Here is a 26,739-nt window from a genome sequence, read left to right as displayed (position 1 = left end):
ACTATAAACAGTCATAGCAAATTAGGCCTGTATCGTCAGCAATGACTTTCCAGGTAACAGAATCCATTGTGTTTATGAGGAAAAAAAAAAGCCAAGTCTCATAGATGTTTGGTTTTTACCTTGAATATGTTTACAAAAGGCCTCAGAGATAATCAGTAGCATGCTGCTTAAATCCTATAGAGAAACTGTAGCATAATAAATATTAAAATATGAAATTTTCTTTTGGAATATAATTTTGTTATATGTTAGATTTCCTAGTGCTTGGATAGCTACACTTAGACTCTTTTTTTTTGTTTCATCTTTATTAAGTTGGGTATTTCTTATTGACATTTCAATTGTTATTCCCTTTCCAGGTTTCTAGGCCAACATACCCTTAACCCTTCCCTCTCCCCTTCTCTATGGGTGTTCCCCTCCCTATCCTCTCCCCATTACTGCCATCCCCGCAACAATCACATTCACTGGGGGTTCAGTCTTGGCAGGAACAAGGGCTTCCCCTTCCACTGGTGCTCTTACTATGCTATTAATTTCTACCTATGAGGTTTGAGCACAGGGTCAGTCCATGTATAGACTTTGGGTAGTGGCTTAGTCCCTGGAAGCTCTAGTTGGTTGACATTGTTGTTCATATGGGGTCTCAAGCTCCTTAAGCTCTTTCAGTCCTTTCTAAGATTCCTTCAACAGGGGTTCCCATTCTCAGTTCAGTGATTTAATGATGGAATTCGCCTATGTATTTGCTGTATTCTGACTCTGTCTCTCAGGATAGATCTACAACCGATTCCTGTCGGCCTGCACTTCTTTGCTTCATCCATCTTATCAAGTTTGGTGGCTGTATATGTATGGGCCACATGTAGGGCAGGCACTGAATGGGTGTTTCTTCTGCCTCTTTTCTAAATTTTGCTTCCCTATTCCCTGCCAAAGGTACTCTTGTTCCCCTTTTTAAGAAGGTATGCTAACACTCTTATCGACATACATATACACTCACTTTGTCCCCTCTAGACATGTCTAAATCTACAAGCATCAATCTCTCAACTCCATGAGCTGTCTACAGCAATTACTCATGAAAAGATTATTTCACAGCAATACTGATAATATACTGGTTTTAATCTTATAATTTCAAATCAGACGCTCAATTAAAATCATATTCACTAGTCAAAGAAATGCTTACACATATATGTTTTACTCTACTTGAGAAAAATATTGACTAGCAACCCTCATGTCTTTTGGAAAAACAAAAATATTTTTCCTTTTATTATTCCTATCATATTTTTACTGTGAACACAATGTCTCTTGCTTCATAGGAAAGAAAATGAACAACTTAACATATGTATCTTCTTTTCAGAGTAAAAGTGCAATGAGCATTGTCAGGACTTTTCAAGCACCATAAGGAAACAACCTTATAAAAACACCAATCATTTTTTTCTTGCTTTGAGAATATTTGTTTTTCTTTAATAAAATGTTTTTGATTTTGGAATTACCAATGTCTCAGAAAAAAATTACAACAAATTTCTCTAAAAGCATTGCATAGTTGCTTTTTGGATGTTGAATAATACATAGAGGAAAGAAAGAAAAGATTTGGCAAAGATGTGCTCATAAATTAAATGAAAAATCACCATGTTGTTCTTTGCCAAATTGCTAAAATATGTGTGTAATATTGCTTATGTAGGTTTAAGTTTTCCAATACCACGTCACTCATGATAATCACTATGATTGTAATAAATTATATCTATAGTTTAACAGTTTAGAAACTGGTATATTCTAGTGAAACTTAGAGTACATTTACTTTGAAAATGAATATTTATTTCAGGTTTCAGTATTTAAATAATGAAACATCGTGGAAGTCAATGTTAAAAAATGTATGGCATATGTGATTTATATCTTAGTAAGATCTTGTGGTAATAGATGGGAGTGAATCATCTATATTATAATGTATGATGTTTTTTACTTATGAGAAAATGTATTTTCTAGAGTTTCAGTCATGAATAAATTTACAAGGTCTGAGTACACCTAGAAAAATTTATAAAGCACTTGGACTCTTGGGCTGTAATCAACTACGTGAGAACAAATGATAACTTTCTGACCTCGGAAAATTTACTTTTCCTTGTTTGTCCCAGTTTCTGACCTATAAGTTTGTATAATATGAACAATAATTTGATTAGGTAATTTTAAATGACGAAGTGGCAAAAAAACCCCACAATTTGCCATCTGTTGTAAGCCCCAAACATAAAAACTCATGAATTTGATTTAACGATTTGTAATAGAATACATTGATTAACTTTCTAAATCCTCTGGGCTCAGACTATTTTTTTCTATGAATTCACTTTAAAAATTAATTTGCCAAGAATTTTGATACATATGTAAAATCACAAACTCAGTCTGGCTTACATAAAGAGACATTTTTTTTTTCTAAAAAGAGGAGAAAGTAGAAGAAATAGAAGAGAAGGAAGAAGAAACAAAATCTGAAAATTTTTCTCATGAACATTGCATTTTCATTTATACAATTTGATTTTTCTTGTTGTATTTATCTTTTCAAAATCTGAAAAGTAGGGATTTTTTACAAATACAAAAGCTACAATATTCTCTGTGATTCTGATTTACTTAGTTAAAACTGAGATGGTAGTGAAATAAAAGTGCATCTTTGCAAAATTTTATGCACAATGATTTAAAATTTATTCATTTCTGTTTAAATGCTTGAGTGTTTTGCTTACATGTAGTTAAATATAATATATAGTGCCTGCAAAGACCAGAAGAGGGTACTCATTCCTCTAACACTGGAGTTACAGTTGTTTGTGGCCTGGCTCCTTGTTTTCATCTTCACAAAGACAACTAACTGAGGTAGCTCTCCAGCTTCCAAAGAGATTTTTTAAAAATAAAATATTCAGAATGATTTGATTCTTTGTTTAGTTGATGTTGAGAGAGATATGAACATTTGCTATTCAATGGGAAAGATGTCTTAAAATTTAGATACTGTATTATACTTAATAATAAATATTTTAATGTATGTGAATTTATTATGAACATAAATTATTCAATTTTTTTCATACAAAGGAGTTAATTCAGACACACTGTCTATAAAATCAATGTATTTTACACTTAAAATAAAAGTCTGTAGTTAGCAATACTGAAAAATTAAATCTTTCCATATTTTTGGTGAATAGTAAGTTGACTGTTATACTATACATATTCGAATAACATTATAAACCTTGAAATTGCATCTGTAAAATTTTAGAGTTATTTGACTCATCAAAGCCACAGCTTCTATGGTGTTTCATTTGCTACCTTATAAAAGTAGATACTTTGCAAATCTGATAGAACATATAAGTAATTTTATGGTATTTTTCCTGAGATATGGAGTTTATAAATGAGAACAGAAGAGCATAGTCAGCCAGCTTAGTTCCTGGCTATAGTCTCTGGTCTAAAGAAGTCTCGATGTTTCATGAATGTTCCCATAATCTTATCTGCAGACATTTAGAAATTTCCTGAAATGTAGTGGAAATTGCAAACCTAAATTGTTTTCATTATAAATATTTCAGAAAAAGAAAATTTTGGCTGGAGAGATGGCTCAGCAGTTGGAGCACTGTCTGCTTTTCTAGAGGTACTAAGTTCAATTCCCAGCAACCACATGGTGGCCCACAACCATCTGTAATGGGATCTATTGCCTTCTTCTGGTGTGTCTGAAGACAGTTACAATGTACTCACATACAATAAAATAAGTAAAACCTAAAAATAAAAAAAAGAAAAAGAAAAGAAAAGAAAAACAAACTAAATAAAAACTTGCTTTCCTGCCTCTACAGGCAAGGTAAGTGTGGCAGTTGAATCATATGTGCATTAGTAGGTGGCATAGAGAAGAGGTGATATGTTCATGCCCAGTATTATACCTGTGGGAATATGAATGATTAATAACCTAACATTCCCTGAAAAACTCAAGCCTGAGAATATCACCAGTCTGTTGCCAGGTAGACCTGGAGAGGTTCCCAGGACAGGAAGCTAGCTGGAGACTACACAAAGCCCTCTTGGGATCACAGGTCCCAGGCCAGAGTAAGCCTGAAACAGTGGAAGAGAATGCCAGGGCAGAGAGGCAAGAGTGGGTGGGTAGGTGTGAACATGCTCATAGAAGAATGGTGATAGGATAGGGTGTTTCTAGAGGGAAAACTGGGAAAGATGATAACATTTGAAATGTAAGTAAAGAAAATATCCAGTTTAAAAAAAAGTGTCCACTTAGGCTGACTTGGTGAGGAGTGAGCTTGAGAGAATAACCGGATTAATGTCATGGGGCACAGTCAGGTAGCAAGACTGAGATGACTAACAGCCTGTTGCTGCTCAAGCAGTTTGGCGTATCAGTTATAGTGTATGTAGATCATGCCTTAGATGACCGCAGTCATTCAAAGACCCCAAGTAAGAGGTAAAGAAATAGATGAGAAAGAGAAACAGAACGGTGTTCAATGAAGGTGCAAAGAACTGGAGATTTTAAGGTAGGGAGAAAAAAACCTGTGTGAGTAGCCTATGATGCCACGCAGGACAATTGTGGGATCCTGGCTTGTGCTACTACTGGAGATCATGCCTAACTCCATGCCCCTGCAGCAGCAATGGTTTGTAACCAACACCAAAACCTGGGAGGACAACTATGAACTTGGTTACCTTCTATCACACTTGTCAATATCTGAGGCCTATACATAACTAGCCCCACCTCTTACCTGGGCTTCCTGCAGGCATCAGACCAGGAGAACTGATCATGCTCCTAGACTGCTTCAGTACTTTGGATAGCCTCCAACAATACCATTACTGCCCCTTAGGAGGAGCAAGGCCCTGAGGGTAGAGCATGAGAGTACATGCCTCTGCTTTAACACTGGCAAGGGAGTGACATATTCTCTTAACCCTTACCTTCTACTGAAGGTAGGAGAGCTGTCCCCATGTTTATCAGAGAGGGAGAGCTGGTCTTGTCTCTTACCAGTTGCACTCAGGAGAGCATGCACTATGTTTCATGACAGTGGCAAAATAGAGCGAACCCAAGGTATGGGGCTTGTGGGTGAGATGGCCTCAAAGGCATGAGAGCCAGAGAGCCAGTGGCCCGACCTGTACAGATAGCTCTCAGGCCCAGAATAGAGGCTTAGCTTTGGCTCACCCCAACATTTCTATCATCAATTAACCACTATAGTGCCTTAGCGGGCCAGACCAATAGATCAAAAACTACAATATATCCATGCCACAAGGCAACAGCAGGATGTCTGAAAAGAATCCCAGTGAAATTCCAGTATTGATAAAGTAGCAAAAGCTAGAAGACTCTTCATAAAGCAAGGACTCCTTGCAGTAAACATTTACAAGTAAAGAAGTGTGAACAAAATGGTATACTGTAGGACATACTGTGACATTCTACAGCTTCCACAACAAAATTTTTATTTTTTTCTCTGTTGGTGGTGGGAATTTCAAGGGTAAAAGGCACCTACAAGAGGAAGGAAATGAGTAGAGGTGGGTACACAATGGGAAATTCACAAAAAACCAATAAAAATTTAAGTAAGTACAATATTCCAAAACTAACAAACAAAATTTGTATTCTTTTGGTATAGTCCTCCATTTCTTTCTATTTTCCTAATATGTTCTTCTTTACACTTAAAAATACTTTTTCTTAAAAATATTTCTTTTACCATAGACACATATAAATATAATTTATAATGGAGAAAATTAATTTCATTCAATCACACTTAAATGGCACAAATCATTGGTCTAGTCTTTGTTATGGAGTAGTGGTGTTGAATGAATAGTGACTGTAAATGATGTTAAAAGGAAGTCTGATAATAATGTCTAGTAGCTCAAACACAGCTGCATCTGTGTCGTGAGCGTACATTTATTATAATATGTCAACACTGATGGATCATTGTGTTCAAGCTCTCTCTTGCACAGCCACAAATGACTAGAAAAAGAACCAGAGAAGTAAAAAAAAATCAGTCACATTGTTTTTGTTAACTTTCAGATTCTTTATCTTATTATATTAGTAAATATTAAAATATTTATTGACAAAATGATAGAAATATATTTGAAGAGAAATCATTTGCACTTCATATGCAGTTCTTTGCACAGCTCATGTTTTCAGAATTATTCTGATCTTCATGAGTTTTAAAGAAAAAAAAACTATAACACTGATTTCTGTATATTACAGGCTTGTTGAGTGAGGCTAGAGTTAGGGAGCATGAACAAGTAAGCTACCAGGTACATTCACCAGTAAAACAATTCCCTTTTGTCAGCTATAGATGTCAATTGCTAGGAGAGAGCAGCTCACCCAAGGGCAGCAATATGCTTGAAAAGTTAAATCATAAATCAGTCAGCGAACACCCCCCAAATGATCTATTTCCTCTTAATTAAAACATCTCCTATTTAAGATAATCTTTATATTTCTACTTTTAAAACACTGCAAACGACAAGTAGACCAAAGAGGATAGTACTCTTTTCCAGGTACAGTTTTTATTTAACTTCTTATTAAGTCTTTTAAAGGAGCATATGTTTCTTCTTAATCTTTCCACCATCTATTTATATCTGTTCCACAATTTCATCTTTAAAACATCTGATTATAAAAAGAAAAACTTGCTAATGAGCACCTTTCCTTCTCAAAGCCACAAGAAAAGTAGAAGAGAGTCATATGCAGTTGAAATCACATTGTAAGTTAATAATTACAATGACACATACCACACAATCAGCTGTTAGGACTAGCTGCAAATTAAATGTTTAATTTTTAATTTATGTTAGTATACAAGTATGTGTTCAAATAAAATTTAATATTAAAAGTAATCATAAGACCCCTCCCACTAATCCCCTGTGTGCTGAGTTAACCTGAAGCATAGCAATGAGAAATTCACGAAGATGAAATTTCAATCCTGACTATTTATGCTCCAAATATAAGGGCACATACATTCATAAATGAAACCTTACTAAAGCTCAAAGCACACATTACACTTCTAACAATAATAGTGGGAGACTTCAGCATCCCATTCTCAGCATTGGACAGATCATAGAAATAGAAACTAAACAGAGACACAGAAAAACTAACAAAAGTTATGAACCAAATGGACTTAACAGATATTTATAGAAGGTTTCGTGATAAAACCAAAGAATATACTTTCTTCTCAGAACTTCATGGTACCTTCTCTAAAACTAACTATATAATCGGTCATACAAATGCCACAACAGACCCAAGAGGATTGAAATAATCCAATGCATCCTATCAGATCACCACGGACTAAGGCCGGTCTTCAATAGCAACAAAAATGACAAAAAGTCTGCATGTAAATTGAAGTTGAACAATGCTGTTCTCAATGATGACTTAGTCAAGGAAGAAATAAATAAATTAAACACTTTTCAGAATTTAATGAAGATGAAGGCACAACAACTTATGCGAACTTATGGGACATAATAAATACAGTGCTAAGAGGAAAACTCATAGCTTTGAGTGCCTCCAAAAAGAAACCAGAGAGAACATACATTAGCAGCTTGACAGCACATCTGAAAGCTCTAGAACCAAAAGAAGCAAATACACCTAAGAGGAGTAGATGTAAGGAAATAATAAAACTCAAGGCAGAAATCAATCAAGTAAAAACAAAAAGAACTATACGAAGAAAATCAAACAAAATCAGGAGCTGGTCCTTTGAAAAAAATCAACAAAATGATAAATCCTTACCCAGACTAACCAGCAAGCACAGAGAGAAGATCCAAAATAACAAAATCAGAAATGAAAAGGGAGACATAACACCAGAATATGAGCAAATTAAAAAAAAGTCATCAGATCCTACTATAAAAGTCTATATTCAACAAAACTGGAAAATCTGGGTGAAAAGGACAATTGTCTAGGCAGATATCAGGTACCAAAGTTAAATCAGGAACAGATAAACCGTCTAAATAGTCCCATAACTGCTAAAGAAATAGAAGCAGTTGTTATATGTCTCTCAGACAAAAAAAAAAAAAAAAAAAAAAAGCCCAGGACCAGACAGCTTATTGGACAATTCTATCAAACCTTTATAGAAGAACAAATACCAATATTGTCCAAATTATTCCACAAAATAGAAACAAAAGTAACACTACCCAAGTCCTTCTATGAATCTACAAGTATGATTATACTTAAACCATACAAAGACTCAACAAAGAAAGAGAACTTCAGACCAATTTCCCTTATGAATATGGATGCAAAAATACTCAATATAATTCTCACAAATTGAATCCAAGAACACACTCAAACAATCACTAAGATCATGTACTCTTCATTCCAGGGATACAGGGATGGTTCAATATACAGAAATTCATCAACATGATTCACTATATAAATAAACTCAAAGAAAAAAAAAGCACATGATCATCTCATTAGATACTGAGAAAGCATTTAACAAAATTCAAAACTCCTTCATGTTAAAAGTCTTGGAAAGATAAATAATTCAAGGTCCATACCTAAACATAGTAAAATTAATACACAGCTAACCAGTAGCCAACATCAAAATAAATGAAAAGAAACTTGAAGCAATCCAACAAAAATCAGGGACAAGACAAGCCTGTCCACTCTCTCCCTACTTATTCAATATAGTACTCAAAGACCTATCCGGAGCAATCAGACAACAAAAGGAATTAAAGATATAAAAACTGGAAATGAAGAAGTTAAATTATTACTATTTGCAAGTTATATGATAGTATACTTAAGTGACCCCAAAAGTTCCACCAGAGAACTACTAAGTCTGATAAACAACTTGAGCAAAGTGTCTGGATATAAAATTAACTCAAACAAAACAGTAGCCTCCCTTTTCTCAAAGAATAAATAGTCTGAAAAAGAAATTAGGGAATGAACACCCTTCACAATAGTCACAAATAATATAAAATACCTCAGTGTGACTCTATCCAAGCAAGTGAAAAATCTGTATGACGAGAACTTCAAGTCAGAGAAGAAAGAAATTTAAGCAGACATCAGAAGATGGAAAGGTTTCCTATGCTATGAATTGGCAGCATTATTATTATAAACATGGTCAAGTTGCCAAAAGCAATCTACAGATTCAGTTCAATCCCCATCAAAATTCAAACTCAATCCTTCAAAGAGTTAGAAAGAGCAATATTCAAATTCATTTGGAATAAAAAAAAACAAAAACAAAACAAAACAGGATAGTGAAAACTATCTTCAGCAACAAAAGTACTTCTGGGCAAAACATCATCCCTGACCTCATATTGTATTTCAGAACAATAGTGATAAAACTGTATGGTATTGTTACAGACACAGGCAGGTAGATCAATGAAATACAATTGAAGACCCAGAAATGAACCCACATACCTATGGTCACTTGATCTTTGACAAAGGAGCTATCACCTTCCAGTGAAAAACAAATAGCATTTTCAACAAATAGTGCCGGTTCAACTGGAGATCAGCAGGAAGAAGAACACAAATTGATCCCTTCTTATCGCCCTATACAAAGCTCAAGTCCAAGTGGATCAAGGACCTCCACATAAAAACAGATACACTTAAACTGATAGTAGAAAAACTGCGGGAGAGCCTCAAAGAAAATAGGTATTGGGGTTGGGGATTTAGCTCAGTGGTAGAGCGCTTGCCTAGCAAGCGCAAGGCCCTGGGTTCGGTCCCCAGCTCCGAAAAAAAGAAAAAAAAAATAGGTACTGTGGAAAATTTCCCAAACAGAACACCAATGGCTTATGTTCTAAGATGAAGAATCAATAAATGGGACCTCATAAAATTGCAAAGCTTTTAGAAAGCAAAGGACGCTGTCATTAAGACAAAATGTCAACCAACAGATTGGGAAAAGATCTTTATCAGACCTACATCAGATAGATGGGTAATATCCAATAATACAAGGAACTCAAGAAGTTAGACCCCAAATAATCAAATAACCTTAATAAAAATGGGATACAGAGCTAAAGTGAGAATTCTCAGCTGAGGAATATTGAATGGCTGAGAAGTACCTAAAGAAGTGTTCAACATCCGTAGTCATCAGGGAAATGCAAATCAAAACAACCCTTAGTTTCCACATCACAACAGTCAGGAGTGGCTAAGATCAAAAACTCTGGTGAAAAAGGTGCTGGGGAGGGTGTGCAGACAGAAGAACACTTCTCCATTGTTGTGGTTGCAAGCAAGTACAACCACACTGGAAATCAGTCTGTTGGTTCCTCAGAAAATTGGACATAGTACTTACTTGAGGACTCACCTATACCACTCCTTGGCATATACCTAAATGTTGCAAACATAGAACTACGACACATGCTCCACTATGTTCTCAGCAACCTTATTTATAATAGCCATTATCGAGAAACAACACAAATGTCTGTTAAATAGGAATAGATACAGAAATTGTGGTCTATCAACGTAATGGTGTATTACTCAAATATTAAAAGCAATGACTTCATGAAATCCATAGGCAAATGGATGGAAATAAAAAAATATTATCATGAATGAGGGAACGACAACACACACAGAGACACACACAAAAACACAAAACATACATGGTATACACTCACTGATAAGTGACTATTAGCCCAAAAGCTCAGATTACCTAAGTTTCAATGAGCAGACCACATTGATTTCAAGAAGGAGGATGACAAAAGTGGGGATGCTTCAGTCCTTGAACAAAAAATATTCATAGAGAAGATATGGAGACAAAATGTAGAGCAGAACTGAAGGGGTGTCCATTTAGTTCCTAGTGTACCTGGGGATCCAGCCCATATGCATTCAATCACCAAACCCAGGAACTGCCAGGAAGTGCATGCTGACAGGATCCTGATATAGCTGTCTCCTGAGAGGGTCTGAGACCAGAGCATGAAAAATACAGAGGGGAATGCTCATAGCCAACCATTGAACTGAGCAAAGGGTCCCCTTTGGAGCATTTAGAGAAAGGAATGAAGGAGCTGAAAGGGCTTGCAACCCCATAAGAACAACAATACCAACCAACCATACCTCCCAGAGACTGAACCATCATCCAAAGAGTACAAAAGGGCAGACCTATGTCTCCAGCTGCATATGTAGCAAAGGATGGCCTTGTTAGGCACCAGAGAGAGGAGAAGGCCTTTGTACTGTCAAGGCTGAACCTCCCAGTGTAGGGGAATGTCAGGGCAGGGAGGCAGGAAGGGGTGAGTGGTTGTGTGGGGGAAATGGGATAACATTTGAAATGTAAATAAAAAAATCCAATCACACACACACACACACACAAACACACACAAAAGGGAACTAGTATCACTGCCTGACAAAAAGAGAAGGAGGTAGGTGTCGAGCAAAGAATACTCATTATGTTTTCCTGACAATAGAAGTAATGAACTTAATATTTTATTCTAAGTAATAAGGATCATCTTTCCATTTTTCTGTGTTTATGCTGATGGGATGAAAAATTTAAACATGTGGTCAGCTACTGCTTAATTTATAATTTCACAAATGAAGAAGGTCAGATAAATGTTTAGACACATGTACACGTGTTCCTGGGACACTGTATGCTTTGAGTAAACCCAAATTTATAGTGTTACTTTTATCTTCTCTTAAATATTTCTATTGGAATGGAGAAAATCAGAGCAGTTTGGAACCCCTCACCACTACTCAGGATGCTCAGGACAATTCAGGCTGAGTTCTCCCAGAAGATAGCATGATTTGCTGAGTAGTTCTGCCCTATATATCTCCAAACCAGTACTGTGTGAGTTTGTAACACTGAGATTTCACTAAGTATGCATCTGGGGTCCTTTACCCTTTCATTCTCAGAGGACAGCCTCCAACTTCAGTATGCCAATGAGATATCGAAGATTTGTCCTAGACCCAGAAAAGCCTGCCTAGTGGAGGCAGGGTAGGTAAATCATCAAAAGGTTGCTACTAACTCCTGTATTTTCTGTAAAAAGAAACGAATATTGCATTTCACAAAAGAAGAGCAAGGAAGACTTTGAAGTCAATCAAAGAGGGAGCCAAAAGCCAGACAGAGCCTTCTGACAGAGATGATTTAAGGTGTTGAATCCATACTTTTACTGTGTGACAAACCACTTCAGCAGAAGAAAGACAGGGTGATGGACACTGAAGAAGGAGGGTTTGGTGAAGAGTGTATATGTGCATATCCAGTGTAAAATAATTTTTACAAGGTACTAATGTTCTCTAATATTCCAGCCAACTTTCATTTCTCTATTTTGCAATTAGAGCAGCATAAGGAGTAACTAATGGGTTTAGGTGAACTGTAGAAATTTTTGTTTCAGCAACTGCATTCTTTCCCATCCTTCTATTTGCTCTAGTCTTGCTGGTAAATGCTTTTGGCTGGTATTTGGCTGGAAACGACTGCACCATGAGCAGCTTCATGACCATTGCCCTCATCTGGATTATGACAGCATTTTCTGAAGCAGACAAGTTTCTTAGAGACATGAGTATGACTGGGTTTCAAATATGCAAGGATACCTTGAACTTCCCTGTCTTGGAGGTTCTACCAGGAGGAGGCTAGGATAATCTGAAAAACACAGACATGGAATAGGTGATGGACTTGACATATACCAACTGTAAGACCATAGAAAGAGAGCTACCTGGAGATGAATTCAGAAATCCTGGAATCCTGGAAGAATTGCCATAGTACCACCTCAGTTTGTGTCCACACAAAGCTCTCTCTTTTCTCTAAAGTCTATGACAAGTTTTCTACTGACTTCCAAAAGATGAAGACCTTCAAGTAAAGGACCAAGCTGTAACTACCTGTGTTCAGGTAAGAAACCAAATTTACACAGTCAAAACCAGCTCAACTTCAGAGTGCAGCTTGGGGTTTACAAAAGCACATATGAAGATCTGTGACCAACTAGAGAAAAACCAGAGGAAGATGGCCACCTACATGGCAGAACTCTCAGTCCTCAACTACAGCATACATGTAATCACTAGTGTATATGCTGGGTCTGCACTGGTTCAAGAGGATCACATAAGGTCCTCCTTCCTCCTAGACAACCAGAACAGCCATTATACTGTGACTGCTTCTGCTGGGATTACCTTCTTAAACATTGTGAACGTCAACATTGAAACAGACTACACCTCTCAGACTACATTGACCAAGAGCTACCAGTCTAACGGAATGAACTCCAGGGTTCAGAGCTTTGGAGGGGTCCTCTTCTATCCAGGCATCACCTTAGAAACCTGGCAGAAGGGCATCACTAAGAACCTAGTGGCAATAGACTATGCTGGCTTTCCTCTGCATTTCTTCATTAAGCCTGACAAACTGCCTGGCTTGCTGAGTCCCCTGGTGAAGAAGCTGTCGAAGACAGTGGAAACTGCTATGAGACACTATTATATTTTTAACACTGACACCGACTGCACAAATATTGACTCCCCAACTTCAATTTTCAAGACAATATGGACTATGTTTCATTGATGCAAAAGTAACTACCTTCACCTTTGGTGGAATTTATCAGGAATGCACTGAACTTTCAGGTGATGTTCTTTGCTAAAATTCGGAGCAGAAGAATCTGAGCACTGGGGACTTCTCTTGTTCCTCTGTCTATACCCCACCATATGCTGTTTCAGACCCATGAGAAGGGTTATAGTCACCTAGAATGCAAAAAAAATGCACCTTCAAGATTTTCTGTAAGACAGTGTGTGAAGATGTGAGTGGCCAAGGCTGAATTCAGGGCTTATTGGTTTCTGCCACTGGCCAAGAACCTAACTCAGGACTTCCCTTTGGAGGTGTCTTCACTATCAAGAGCATCAACCCTCTGACAAATGCACAATCATGTCCAGCTGGCTAAATTCCAGTAAACCTGTTTGATAGCCTTAAGGTATGTGTGTCCCTGGATTGAGTTGGGGTACAATTTTTCAGTTCCCTTTGGAACCCTGATGGTTTCTTCAGTTGAATAATGGGGAACACATTGGTAAATTCTGATACAGACAAAGACATAGAAACACCATCTCTGAAAATGTGTCCTGGGGGCTTCAGCCAGCACCTAACTGTTATCAGTGAAATATGCCAAGTTTCCTGTGTCAAGGCTGAAATCTTTACAGGAGGGTCCCTGTTCCTAGTCAGGGTCTGACCTAACACTGAACCACCACTCAAGAGACAACTTGCCACCAACACTGTCATAGTGACCAGTAGTGAGACTGCCAAATCCTGGATTAAGGATCCTTAGACCAACCAGTGGAAACTGGGAGAGCCTCTGGACCTTCATAGAGCCATGACAGTCATCCATGGGAACAATAATGGAATGTCAGGAGGGGAAGCTGCTGGAATCACTTTGGCAGTCATCATAGCACTAGGAGTTGTCATTACCTTGGCCATCTAGAGTACTCAGAAGTATAAGAAGGAATACCTGGAAATTGAGGAACAGGAGAGTTTGCTTGGAAGCTTCGCAACAGATGTACCAGCCCCTAATGGAGAACAGGATGCAAGTCCAGTTTATTGTCCCCAAAGGAAACAGTTTCCAGACACAGCTTCAAGTACATCTTTCTCTTTGTTTTCTCTGCTTCAGCCTTCCTAGGTACTGAAGTGACAGTTGCAATAGGAAGAAAGCAGGTATTATAATGCTGGGAATATATGTTTAGGCCACTGCACCAGGAAATTAAAGGATCCATGTTAATGGGTGTGTGGAGGGGTAAGCTAAGGTGTGTGTGTGTGTCCATTTTCCTGTTATCTTTACCTGAATGCATGTGCATGAAAAGAGGAGAGGTGGGGAGCTTAGATTTGGAGATTTTGCATTTAGTCTGAATTTGAAAGGCTTTCCAGTTTGTGAGCTGAAGACATTTGTGCTTTAAGTAAGTTATTACTTTTATTTTGTTTTCAAAAAAGCCTTGTAGGTTTCAATCTAGAGAAAAACATGCCCCTGTAATGCCACAGGAGGCCTACAAGCCCCCTGCTCTTTAGCTTTAAGGACTTGGTGTTGATTGACAATATCCTTCCCCCATGAGTTACCCCAAAAGCATGTGAAGGAGAGGTGGGTGGGGTTTATATTTCCCAACTTTCTCACAGCTAATCTAAGTCAGTCTTGAGCTTCTGAACAGTGCGAACAAGTCTTCAGGAAAAAAATATGTAACATAATTTTCTGTTAGTGGGTGAAGGATGAAAAAACAGGAAACAATAAATAAATTAATGATAAAAACTGGGGTTCTAGAGACTAAAAGTGCATTCCAGGAAAGTTTGAATTCTCAGATCTGTCAAGTAACAACACTATAAATGAAGAATTGAACAGAACTCTAGTTTGGATAGATCAAGCAGTATGGTTTCATGTTCATGTGTCAAAAATATAACTCCTTTCTCTCCATGAACAGCCTTTATCCTTTTCTTCTCATCACAGCCAAGGATGGAGAGAGATGCACATAAACACCCTATATTGCAACAAGAAGCTTTAACTTTCCCAGGGGCAAAACTGCACTTAAGTACTACTTCCTCCCTAAATCTAAAACTGTGGAGAAAGTGCTGTCTTCTGTCTGTTTGATTTGCTTTTTTACTTTGCTAAGAAGAGGACTTAGGTGATTAAAAATAAAACAAAACTGGTGTCACTAAGTTAGCTGGAAAAGGCTGTGACATGCATTTCAGATCTGGGATGGCTTCCAAGGGACATCTAGCAGGAACCATGATTGACACCTGGCAATTGTTGGGGGTTTACTCAATTTTCACATCTGATAATTTAATTGTCTACAACATGAAATTCCTCCACAGATGTCTTAGAAATTATGTAACTATTCACCATAGCACATCTTCAGTGAGCTATCTTCTATAAAAGATGATGTGTTCTCTCTTTAGTATTTACAGTCAAGGGCTTGTGCACACAGTAAGCCCTACTGAAGAGCTCCAGGTATTTCAGTCTCTGGTAATGGGGATAAATTACTCATTCTTTTTCAGTTTAGATCCAGAGAGAAATGAATGACTGAATTTGAACTGAATTTGAAGTCCTACCAACTGTCTAGTCAAGAATGCTGATTGTATAAACTCTCCATTGAACCTGCCCCTTGAGCATTAAAATGTTTTCCTTAACCTCTGTGTGCTTTGTGGTTTGGAGGTATATTTTAATGTTTCATTGAAGCCAGTCACATTTCTGAAAATACTGCCTTCCTTTTGTAAATTCTTTAACAATTACTAAGCCTGAAAAACAAGACACAGCAGAAGACTCCCAGCCCTTTATTGCACAAAATCCTGTTAATGTTTCTAACATTTGTTCCATAAACATGTAGCTCTATTAAGAAAATGTATATAAATATGCCTGAAAGTATGTATTTAGCAAAACAAATGTTGTCATCTCTTTAGATGTTAGTAAAGTCTTGGAGATACTTTCAATACCCCATTGCATTAAAACTCTTGAAGACAGCAGGGATTCAAGGGTCATACCTAAAAACATATATATGTATAAGACAATACACAACAAGCCAATAGCCAAAACAAAATTAGGAGGAGAAAAACTTAAATTAATTCCACTACAATTAGGGACAAGACTAGGCTGGGCATTGTCTCCATATCTATTCAATAAAGTACGTGAAGTTTCAGCTAGAGCAATAAGACAACTAAGGCAGATAAAACAGGTATGAATTAAAAAGGAAGAAGTAAAAGAATCGGTATTACCAAATGGAAATTTATCAACGAACTCCTTTAGCTGATGAGCACCTTCAGCAAAGTCACTGGAGACACTGTTAAGTAAAAAACAACAATGTCTTAGTTAGGGTTTTACTGCTGTGAACAGACCATGACTAAAGCAAGTCTTATAAAGACAACATTTAATTGGGGCTGGCTTCAATTTCAGAGGTTCAGTCCTTTATCATCAAGGCCTTTATCACATGGCAACATCAAGGCAGGCATGGTGCACGAGGAGCTGAGAGTTCTATATCTTCATCTGAAGGCTACTAGCAGAAGACTGACCTCCAGGCAGCTAGCAAAGCCCACACCCACAGTAACACACCTACTCCAACAATGGTACATATACTACAACAGGGCCACACCTTCTAACAGTGCTACTTCTTGGGCCAAGCTTCTACAAACCACAACATAAGACAATGATGTTCTTGAAAAAGAAATTGAAGAAGATCTCAGAAGATGGAAAGTTCTCCATGTTCATGGATCTGTGGGATTAACATAACAAAACTGGTCATGTTGCCAAAATCATTCTACCTATTCAGTGCAATTCCCACCAAATTCCAAAACATCTTTTTCAGACCTTGAAAGAGCAATTTTGGCTTCATGCAGAACAATAAAAGTCCCAGGATAGCTAAAACAGTCCTGTACCATTAAATAAATTTTGAAAATATTAGAATCCTTGATTTCAAGTTGTACTACAGAAGAATAGCAATAAGAACTGCATGGCCTTAACATAAAAAGAGAGAGGTTTAAAATAAAATTGAAGACCCATAAATAAACCAACATAGCTACTGACACTTGATTTTAGACAAAGAAGCCAACACTTTGCCAAGTAAAACAGAAAATATATTCATCAAATGGTGTTCTAACTGGATGTCGTCTTTTGGATCGCCCTATTCACATTGTAGTCTACCATATCAGGACTGATTTCCTGGGGCAAAATGTAGGACTTATTTTCTTAGTCAGTCCTCCTTTTCTCTGTCTGATCTGAGAAACCCAAATATACATACACTACCATAGAAATGTCACATAGTCTTTGTCAAAAGTACAGGTTCAACTTTCTTGCTCCAAAAAAAGAGCCTGCTCTGTGGACCCATGAAATTCCAGGAATGCTTTTCCATGCAAGGGAGTCATTTTCCGTGGTATGTTTAAGCTCCAGCTAATGATGCACTTTCACCCTAAAAAAAATTCCTTGCCACTATCCAAGGTTCACAGAGCATTTGTTTACCCCAAATAAAGCACACAAGCTATTTACCTGAATATAGTCTAAGATAGCTGTTTTACTGATTATCTTCTAAGAGAACTGTAACCCTACTGGAAAAGGTTTTCTCCAACAACACTGACTGCTGGACAGAAATCTGACTGACCTACCTTTTCTGGACTTCACTTTATACTTTCTTCTTTGCTGTGTAGTACTCCCTATATATCCTGAGGGAGAAGGGGTAACTCAGAACCACAGTCTACATATAGAATAATGTAAATAAATCCATATTAAATATCCAGATCCTCCTAATTTAATAGAAGAGAAATTGGGGAGTATCCTTAAACACATTGAAACAGGAAAGGACTTTCTGAACAGAATACAGACATCTCGGGTACTAAAATAAACAATTAGCAAATAGTACCTCATGAAACTAAAATTCTTTTGTAAAGGAAAGGATACTGTCAATAGGACAAAACAACTGGCTACATAATGGTGAACAAACTTCATCAATCTCAAATCTGACAGAAGGCTAATATCCAAATTATATAAAGAACTGAAGACTTTAGACACAAACAAATAAAATAACCCAACTAAAAAGTATAGACCTAATCAGAGAATTCACAATACAGTAGAAGAATGGCCAAGAAGCATGGAAACACTTGCAGCAGTTGAACAGTACCTGAGTGGGGGGGTGAGCATGATTAAAGGAAAGACAGAAAGAAGACACAGACTTAAGAGTTAGATTTGGGATGACTGTCAATGAATACTGACACTGTCCTGACTTTAGTTTACATAAACTTTTTATATCCCAATGTGCCATGGGAAGCAATACCACAAGATAGCAGAAACATTGCTGACATATACACAGAATATCTGTTTTTATCCATAAGCCTCCACATTCCTTCCATCAAAGACAATATAATGTGCAGTCCCTAGCCTTGAGCCTCAAGCTTATCTCCTCCTATCATTCCATGCATCAGAAGGCCAAGAAATCTGCCAGCAAAATGGCCTTTACTCTGCCTGGCAGGCAGACTTTCACATTGCATCTACTTTGTATTTACTCTGCCTCAGAGAACCAAGCAAATGCCTCCGTAAGATATATTCACCATCCTTACTCATGAAGGAAATGCAAATAAAAGTGACTCTGAGATTCAATTCTACACATGTCAGAATGGAATGACTAAGATCAAAAGCTGAAAGAACTTCACATGCTGGTGGTGATCAGGAACATCGCTGGTGGAAGTAAAAACTTGTACAACCAATTTAGAAATTACTTTTGTGTTTTCTCAGGAAATTAGAAATTGATCTACCTCAAGATTTGACTATATATTTGAACATATATTCAAAAGATGCTCAATCATGCCAAAAGGACAATTGTTGATCCATGCTCATAGTAGACTTACTCACAGTAGTCAGAAACTAGAAAACCCCAAATATCTCTCAACTGAAGAATAGACAAATAAAATGTAGTGCATTTACACAATGCACAGAGTAACACCAAGCTGTGGAAAACAGGGTCATCATGAAATTTGCAGGCAATTGATAGGAACTAGAAAAAATATCATCTTTAGTGAGGAACCCAGACACCAAAAGACATAAATGGTATATTCTTACTTATTATTGAATATTGGCCATATAGTACATGATAACCATTCTATAGTCTGCAGACTCAAAGAAACTAAGCAGCAAGGAGGACCCAAGGAAGAATGATTGAAATTCACTCACAAGAGGAAATAAAATAAACATAGGTGGTTATTGCAGGGAAGGACTGGCTAGGAAGCAGGGAAGGGAAAGGAACTGAAGTGGAAACAAAGGTGAGAAGAATGGGAGAGGGGTGAGCAGAAAAGGCTAGGAGAGAAAATTGAAATCTTTTGGGAAGCATCTCTGGGAAGAACCTGAGAATTGCAATGGGGCAAGTTGCTGGGATTTTAAGGGAATGGCACTTGCCTAGACTCCTAGAAGAGGGGACATGGAACTGGGAGTACAGTGTCCTGTAGCAAGTTGGAATTTCCAGTAGAAGAATGGGGTCCCCAACATACCCACAGAAACTTGGGTCCAAAGTATTTCCTGTCTACAAGATGTGCAGGAATAAAAATGGAGTAGAGATTGAGAGAATGACCAAACAATGACTGATCAGCTTGAGACAGGTCCCATGGGAGAAAGCCAAATGCTGACACTAGTAATTAGAAGTTGATGTGCTTGTAGAAAAAACTTCACATAATTGTCTTCTGAAAAACTTTATCCAGCAGCTGGTAGAAACAGATACAGAGACCCACAGCAAAACATTAAACTGATCCCTTGGAGTCTTGTGGAAAAGATAAGGAAAGACTAAGAGACTGGGAAAGAAGAGCAAAAGAGACTAACCTGAAACCATAGCAGCTCACATAGTCTGAACCACAACCTAAACAACATGTATGGTGTGGACCTCGGTCCCCTACACATCTGTAGCAGATATGCAGGGTGCTCTTCATGTGCATACCGTAAAAGTAGGAGCCAGGCTGTCTCTGACTTTTTCTCTTCCTTTGAATCCCTTTCTCGTAGCTGTGCCACCTTGTCTATGCTCAGTGGGAGAAGATTCACCTAGTCCTACTATGACTTGATGTGCCAACGTGGGATGGTCATCCCATTTTTTGAGAAGAAAGGGAGAAGGGAATAGGGAAATAAGGATTGGACTGGGAGGAGGTTTCTCTACTCAAGCTCTTAAGTGAATAACTAACTAATGAAAAAATTATAAACACAACTCCTATTTTTTAAAATAAATGTGACATGAAATTTTAAATCTTGTATATCATTTGAAATTTTAGATTCCATTACTCTTTTGTTGGTCAGCATTGATTCTTTGTATATATTGAAAACCAGTCTTTGATTAAGGAAATAAAATCCATGCTCAGAATCTCAAGATTTTTGTATTTTCCCAACCTTAAATATCATTTTTTCAAGAAGAAACCATAAGATAGAAGGTACATTGGGAACTAATTTGAATTTGAAATATCTACTTTGGCAACACAATTTGAATCTAAGAGCTATAGGAAAGTATGTCTTTTCAGAAAAAGAAAAATATATTAGATGTAACTTATTATTATTAAGAGTCAAATGTTCCTTTACAATGCCAATTTTTCTAATATTTATAAAATTAATTTCTAAGCACTCAAATTTGATTTATATCTAAATACTAATTACATTCTCTTTTAATTCCTTCACTTGTGATCCTGAAATTGATCAAAATAATATTTAAAGTAATTAATTTCTATCAATAATAAAGACAAAATTGCATTAGTAATTTCAATTGTTTTGATACAATAGTACACTTGTTTTATATGATCAGATATGGTCAATGCTATAAAAATCTATAGTTAGATTGTGTTTTCCTATTTAAAATAACTACACAAATAAAAACTAGTCTATATATATATATATATATATATATATATATATATATATATTATTAACTTGAGTATTTCTTATATACATTTCGAGTGTTATTCCTATTCCCGGTTTCCGGGCATATATCCCTCTAATCCCTCCCCCTCCCCTTCTTTATGGCTGTTCCCCTCCCCATCCGCCCCCCATTGCCGCTCTCCCCCCAACAATCTAGTTCACTGGGGGTTCAGTCTTAGCAGGACCCAGGGCTTCCCCTTCCAATGGTGCTCTTACTAGGATATTCATTGCTACCTATAAAGTCAGAGTCCAGGGTCAGTCCATGTATAGTCTTTAGGTAGTGGCTTAGTCCCTGGAAGCTCTGGTTGCTTGGCATTGTTGTACATATGGGGTCTTGAGCCCCTTCAAGCTCTTCCAGTTCTTTGTCTGATTCCTTCAACGGGGGTCCTGTTCTCAGTTCAGTGGTTTGCTGCTGGCATTTGCCTCTATATTTGCTGTATTCTGGCTGTGTCTCTCAGGAGCGATCTACATCCGGCTCCTGTCTGTCTGCACTTCTTTGCTTCATCCATCTTGTCTAATTGGGTGGCTGTATATGTATGGGCCACATGTGGGGCAGGCTCTGAATGGGTGTTCCTTCGGTAAAAACTAAGTCTTAATAAGTGTGTTAGTTACTTTTCTGCTACTGTGGTTAAATAACACAAGCAAAAGCAATGTAATGAATAGAGAAGTTCCACAAGGAAGGTATTCACAATGGCAGGAAGGCAGAGCAGACCAGCAAAATCAAGTGCCTGACTGTTTTCCTTTCATTTGTTTCCAGGAAGCAGAGAAAATGAACCGAAAAATTGGAGACCTGCTAAAACTTCAAAATCCTGCCTGGGATTTCCTCCATATTTCATCGAGCAAGTATTCACTTCTTTTTTTTTGGGGGGGGGAGTAAACTGTTTTTTATTTAATAACACTTCGTAAAACTGATGACAATTTATATAGAAACAATAAAAATGATTAGCCTTTTTCATTAAAATGTTCATGATAGTATGTTGTGGAAGATAATTCTATTGTAGAATTTATTTTTTTTTCAACTGGGTTATACATTTTATTGACTTCATAAATTTCCAAAGCAGTCCCACCTGCTTGGGATCAAATATTAAACACATGATCTAAGGTATACATTGCCTGTTTAAACCACACTGCCATCTTAGGTATACATAGATATTTCCATCTATAAACAGATTTTCCAGGTATTTAGAAATTTCTCCAAGATTTTGATGATTTTTAATGCTCTCTAAAAGTTTCTACTTTTATTAATGCCTTTAATGAAAACCTTCAGACTGAGTAAACTGTCAGACATTTTCCTATTTGTTTATAATTGACCACCATCAGTCAATATTATTTTACATTAGAAGAAATGAACTTTGTCCACAAGCATGTAGTTCATATTCATGTTGTACATATCCAACCAATATGTAGGTGGTCCTCATGTCTTTAGTTCAGTGTATCAAAAGACTTTAAGTCAAAGCATATTTTTCTGCATCTGACTATTTCCTACTTCCTGGTTGCCTATGAACAATTAACTGATTCCCTAACAATACATCTTGGTTTTTTTTTTTTTCTTTTTGCAGGTGTAGTCTGGATTTATTTCAGGGATGTATTTTTTTTATTAACGAGTATTTCTTATATACATTTTGAGTGTTATTCCCTTTCCCCTTTTCTGGGCAAACATTCCCCCCCTCCCCTTCCTTATGGGTGTTCCCCGCCCACCCTCCCCCCATTGCCGCCCACCCCCAACGGTAAAGTTCACTGGGGGTTCAGTCTAAGCAGGACCCAGGGCTTCCCCTTCCACTGGTGCTCTTACTAGGATATTCATTGCTACCTATGAGGTCAGAGTCCAGGGTCAGTCCATGTACAGACTTTAGGTAGTGGCTTAGTCCCTGGAAGCTCTGGTTGCTTGGCATTGTTGTACATATGGGGTCTCAAGCCCCTTTAAGCTCTTCCACTTCTTTCTCTGATTCCTTCAACGGGGGTCCTATTCTCAGTTCAGTGGTTTCCTGCTGGCATTCGCCTCTGTATTTGCTGTATTCTGACTGTGCCTCTCAAGAGCGATCTACATCCGGCTCCTGTCTGTCTGCACTTCTTTGCTTCATCCATCTTGTCTAATTGGGTGGCTGTATATGTATGGGCCACAGGTGGGGCAGGCTCTGAATGGGTGTTCCTTCAGTCTCTGTTTTAATCTTTGCCTCTCTATTCCCTGCAAAGGGTATTCGTGTTCCCCTTTTAAAGAAGGAGTGAAGCATTCACATTTTGATCATGCATCTTGAGTTTCATTTGTTCTAGGCATCTAGGGTAATTCCAGCATTTTGGCTAATAGCCACTTATCAATGAGTGCATACCATGTATGTACTTCTATGATTGGGTTAGCTTCCTTAGGATGATATTTTCCAGTTCCAACCATTTGACTACGAATTTCATAAAGTCATTGTTTTTGATAGCTGAGTAATATTCCATTGTGTAGATGTACCACATTTTCTGTATCCATTCCTCTGTTGAAGGGCATCTGGGTTCTTTCCAGCTTATGGCTATTATAAATAATGCCGCGATGAACATAGTGGAACACGTGTCTTTTTTATATGTTGGGGCATCTTTTGGGTATATGCCCAAGAGAGGTATAGCAGGATCCTCAGGCACTTCAATGTCCAATTTTCTGAGGAACCTCCAGACTGATTTCCAGAATGGTTGTACCAGTCTGCAACCCCACCATCAATGGAGGAGTGTTCCTCTTTCTCCGCATCCTCGCCAGCATTTGCTGTCTCCTGAGTTTTTGATCTTAGCCATTCTCACTGGTGTGAGGTGAAATCTCAGGGTTGTTTTGATTTGCATTTCCCTTATGACTAAAGATGTTGAACATTTCTTTAGGTGTTTCTCAGCCATTCAGCATTCCTCAGCTGTGAATTCTTTGTTTAGCTCTGAACCCCATTTTTAATAGGGTTATTTGTCTCCCTGCGGTCTAACTTCTTGCGTTCTTTGTATATTTTGGATATAAGGCCCCTATCTGTTGTAGGATTGGTAAAGATCTTTTCCCAATCTGTTGGTTGCCGTTTTGTCCTAACCACAGTGTCCTTTGCCTTACAGAAGCTTTGAAGTTTTAGGAGATCCCATTTGTCGATTCTTGATCTTAGAGCATAAGCCATTGGTGTTTTGTTCAGGAAATTTTTTCCAGTGCCCATGTGTTCCAGATGCTTCCCTAGTTTTTCTTCTATTAGTTTGAGTGTGACTGGTTTGATATGGAGGTCCTTGATCCACTTGGACTTAAGCTTTGTAGAGGGTGATAAGCATGGATCGATAACCTGGTCAAGGAAGAAATAAAGAAAGAAATTAAAAACTTTTTAGAATTTAATGAAAATGAAGGTACAACATACCCAAACTTATGGGACACAATGAAAGCTGTGCTAAGAGGAAAACTCAGCGCTGAGTGCTTGCAGAAAGAAACAGGAAAGAGCATATGTCAGCAGCTTGACAGCACACCTAAAAGCTCTAGAACAAAAAGAAGCAATTACACCCAGGTGGAGTAGAAGGCAGGAAATTATCAAACTCAGAGCTGAAATCAACCAAGTAGAAAAAAAAAGGACCATAGAAAGAATCAACAGAACCAGAAGTTGGTTCTTTGAGAAAATCAACAAGATAGGTAAACCCTTAGCCAGACTAACGAGAGGACACAGAGAGTGTGGCCAAATTAACAAAATCAGAAATAAAAAGGGAGACATAAGTACAGATTCGGAGGAAATTCAAAAAATCATCAGATCTTACTATAAAAGCCTATATTCAACAAAACTTGAAAATCTGCAGGAAATGGACTATTTCCTAGACAGATACCAGGTAACGAAGTTAAATCAGGAACAGATAAACCAGTTAAACAACCCCAAAACTCCTAAGGAAATAGAAGCAGTCATTAAAGGTCTCCCAACCAAAAAGAGCCCAGGTCCAGATGGATTTAATGCAGAATTCTATCAGACCTTCATAGAAGACCTCACACCAATTCTATCCAAACTATTCCACAAAATTGAAACAGATGGAGCACTACCCAATTCCTTCTATGAAGCCACAATTACTCTTATACCTAAACCACACAAAGACCCAACAAAGAAAGAGAACTTCAGACCAATTTCCCTTATGAATATCGACACAAAAATATTCAATAAAATTCTGGCAAACCGAATCCAAGAGCACATCAAAACAATCATCCACCATGATCAAGTAGGCTTCATCCCAGGCATGTAGGGATGGTTTAATATACAGAAAACCATCAACGTGATCCATTATATAAACAAACTGAAAGAACAAAACCACATGATCATTTCATTAGATGCTGAAAAAGCATTTGACAAAATTCAATACCTCTTCATGATAAAAGTCCTGGAAAGAATAGGAATTCAAGGCCCATACCTAAACATAGTAAAAACCATATACAACAAACCAGTTGCTAACATTAAACTAAATGGAGAGAAACTTGAAGCAATCCCACTAAAATCAGGGACTAGACAAGGCTGCCCACTCTCTCCCTACTTATTCAATATAGTTCTTGAAGTTCTAGCCAGAGCAATCAGACAACAAAAGGAGGTCAAGGGGATACAGATCAGAAAATAAGAAGTCAAAATATCACTATTTGCAGATGACATGATAGTATATTTATGTGATCCCAAAAGTTCCACCAGAGAACTACTAAAGCTGATAAACAACTTCAGCAAAGTGGCTGGGTATAAAATTAACTCAAATAAATCAGTAGCCTTTCTCTAGACAAAAGAGAAACAAGCCGAGAAAGAAATTAGGGAAACGACACCCTTCATAATAGACCCAAATAATATAAGGTACCTCGGTGTGACTTATAACCAAGCAAGTAAAAGATTTGTACAATAAGAACTTCAAGACACTGAAGAAAGAAATTGAAGAAGACCTCAGAAAATGAAAAGATCTCCCATGCTCATGGATTGACAGGATTAATATAGTAAAAATGGCCATTTTACCAAAAGTGATCTACAGATTCAATGCAATCCTCATCAAAATACCAATCCAATTCTTCAAAGAGTTAGACAGAACAATTTGCAAATTCATCTGGAATAACAAAAAACCCAGGATAGCTAAAACTATCCTCAACAATAAAAGGAATTCAGGGGGAATCACTATCCCTGAACTCAAGCAGTATTACAGAGCTATAGTGATAAAAACTGCATGGTATTGGTACAGAGACAGACTGATAGACCAATGGAATAGAATTGAAGACCCAGAAATGAACCCACACACCTATGGTCACTTTATTTTTGACAAAGGAGCCAAAACCATCCAATGGAAAAAAGATAGCATTTTAAGCAAATGGTGCTGGTTCAACTGGAGGTCCACATGTAGAAGAATACAGATCTATCCATGCTTATCACCCTGTACAAAACTTAAGTATTCATTTCTTAAAGGATGCAAAACTTCCCAAACAACAGAAATGACTGAGGAACTAACCATTGATGTACATAAGCCTATGGGAGCATGTCTTATTCAAACCACTGCAGTAGAGCAAATTAAAATTGAAGGTAACATTTTATATTTGACATTCTAAAAGGACACTGTTCAGGGTGAAGTAGATTTATGTAAGAGGCATCATAGTAT

General features: G+C 37.4%; 1 non-coding gene and 1 pseudogene across 1 annotated transcript; both read left to right on the top strand.

The window, feature by feature from the left end:
* Positions 1–3,775: 3,775 nt before the first annotated feature.
* Positions 3,776–3,906, top strand: LOC120096411 (small nucleolar RNA SNORA17). The gene has a single exon (XR_015636432.1). It is a non-coding gene; the product is annotated as a small nucleolar RNA SNORA17 (small nucleolar RNA).
* Positions 3,907–12,269: 8,363 nt separating this feature from the next.
* Positions 12,270–14,200, top strand: Mpeg1-ps1 (macrophage expressed 1, pseudogene 1; annotated as a pseudogene).
* Positions 14,201–26,739: the final 12,539 nt, after the last annotated feature.

The sequence above is a fragment of the Rattus norvegicus genome, chromosome 13 (genome assembly GCF_021556685.1).
Source record: "Rattus norvegicus strain SHRSP/BbbUtx chromosome 13, alternate assembly SHRSP_T2T, whole genome shotgun sequence".
NCBI lineage: Eukaryota > Metazoa > Chordata > Mammalia > Rodentia > Muridae > Rattus > Rattus norvegicus.
Note: the sequence above shows the minus strand (reverse complement) of the source record. Positions and strands in the feature narration are given on the sequence as shown.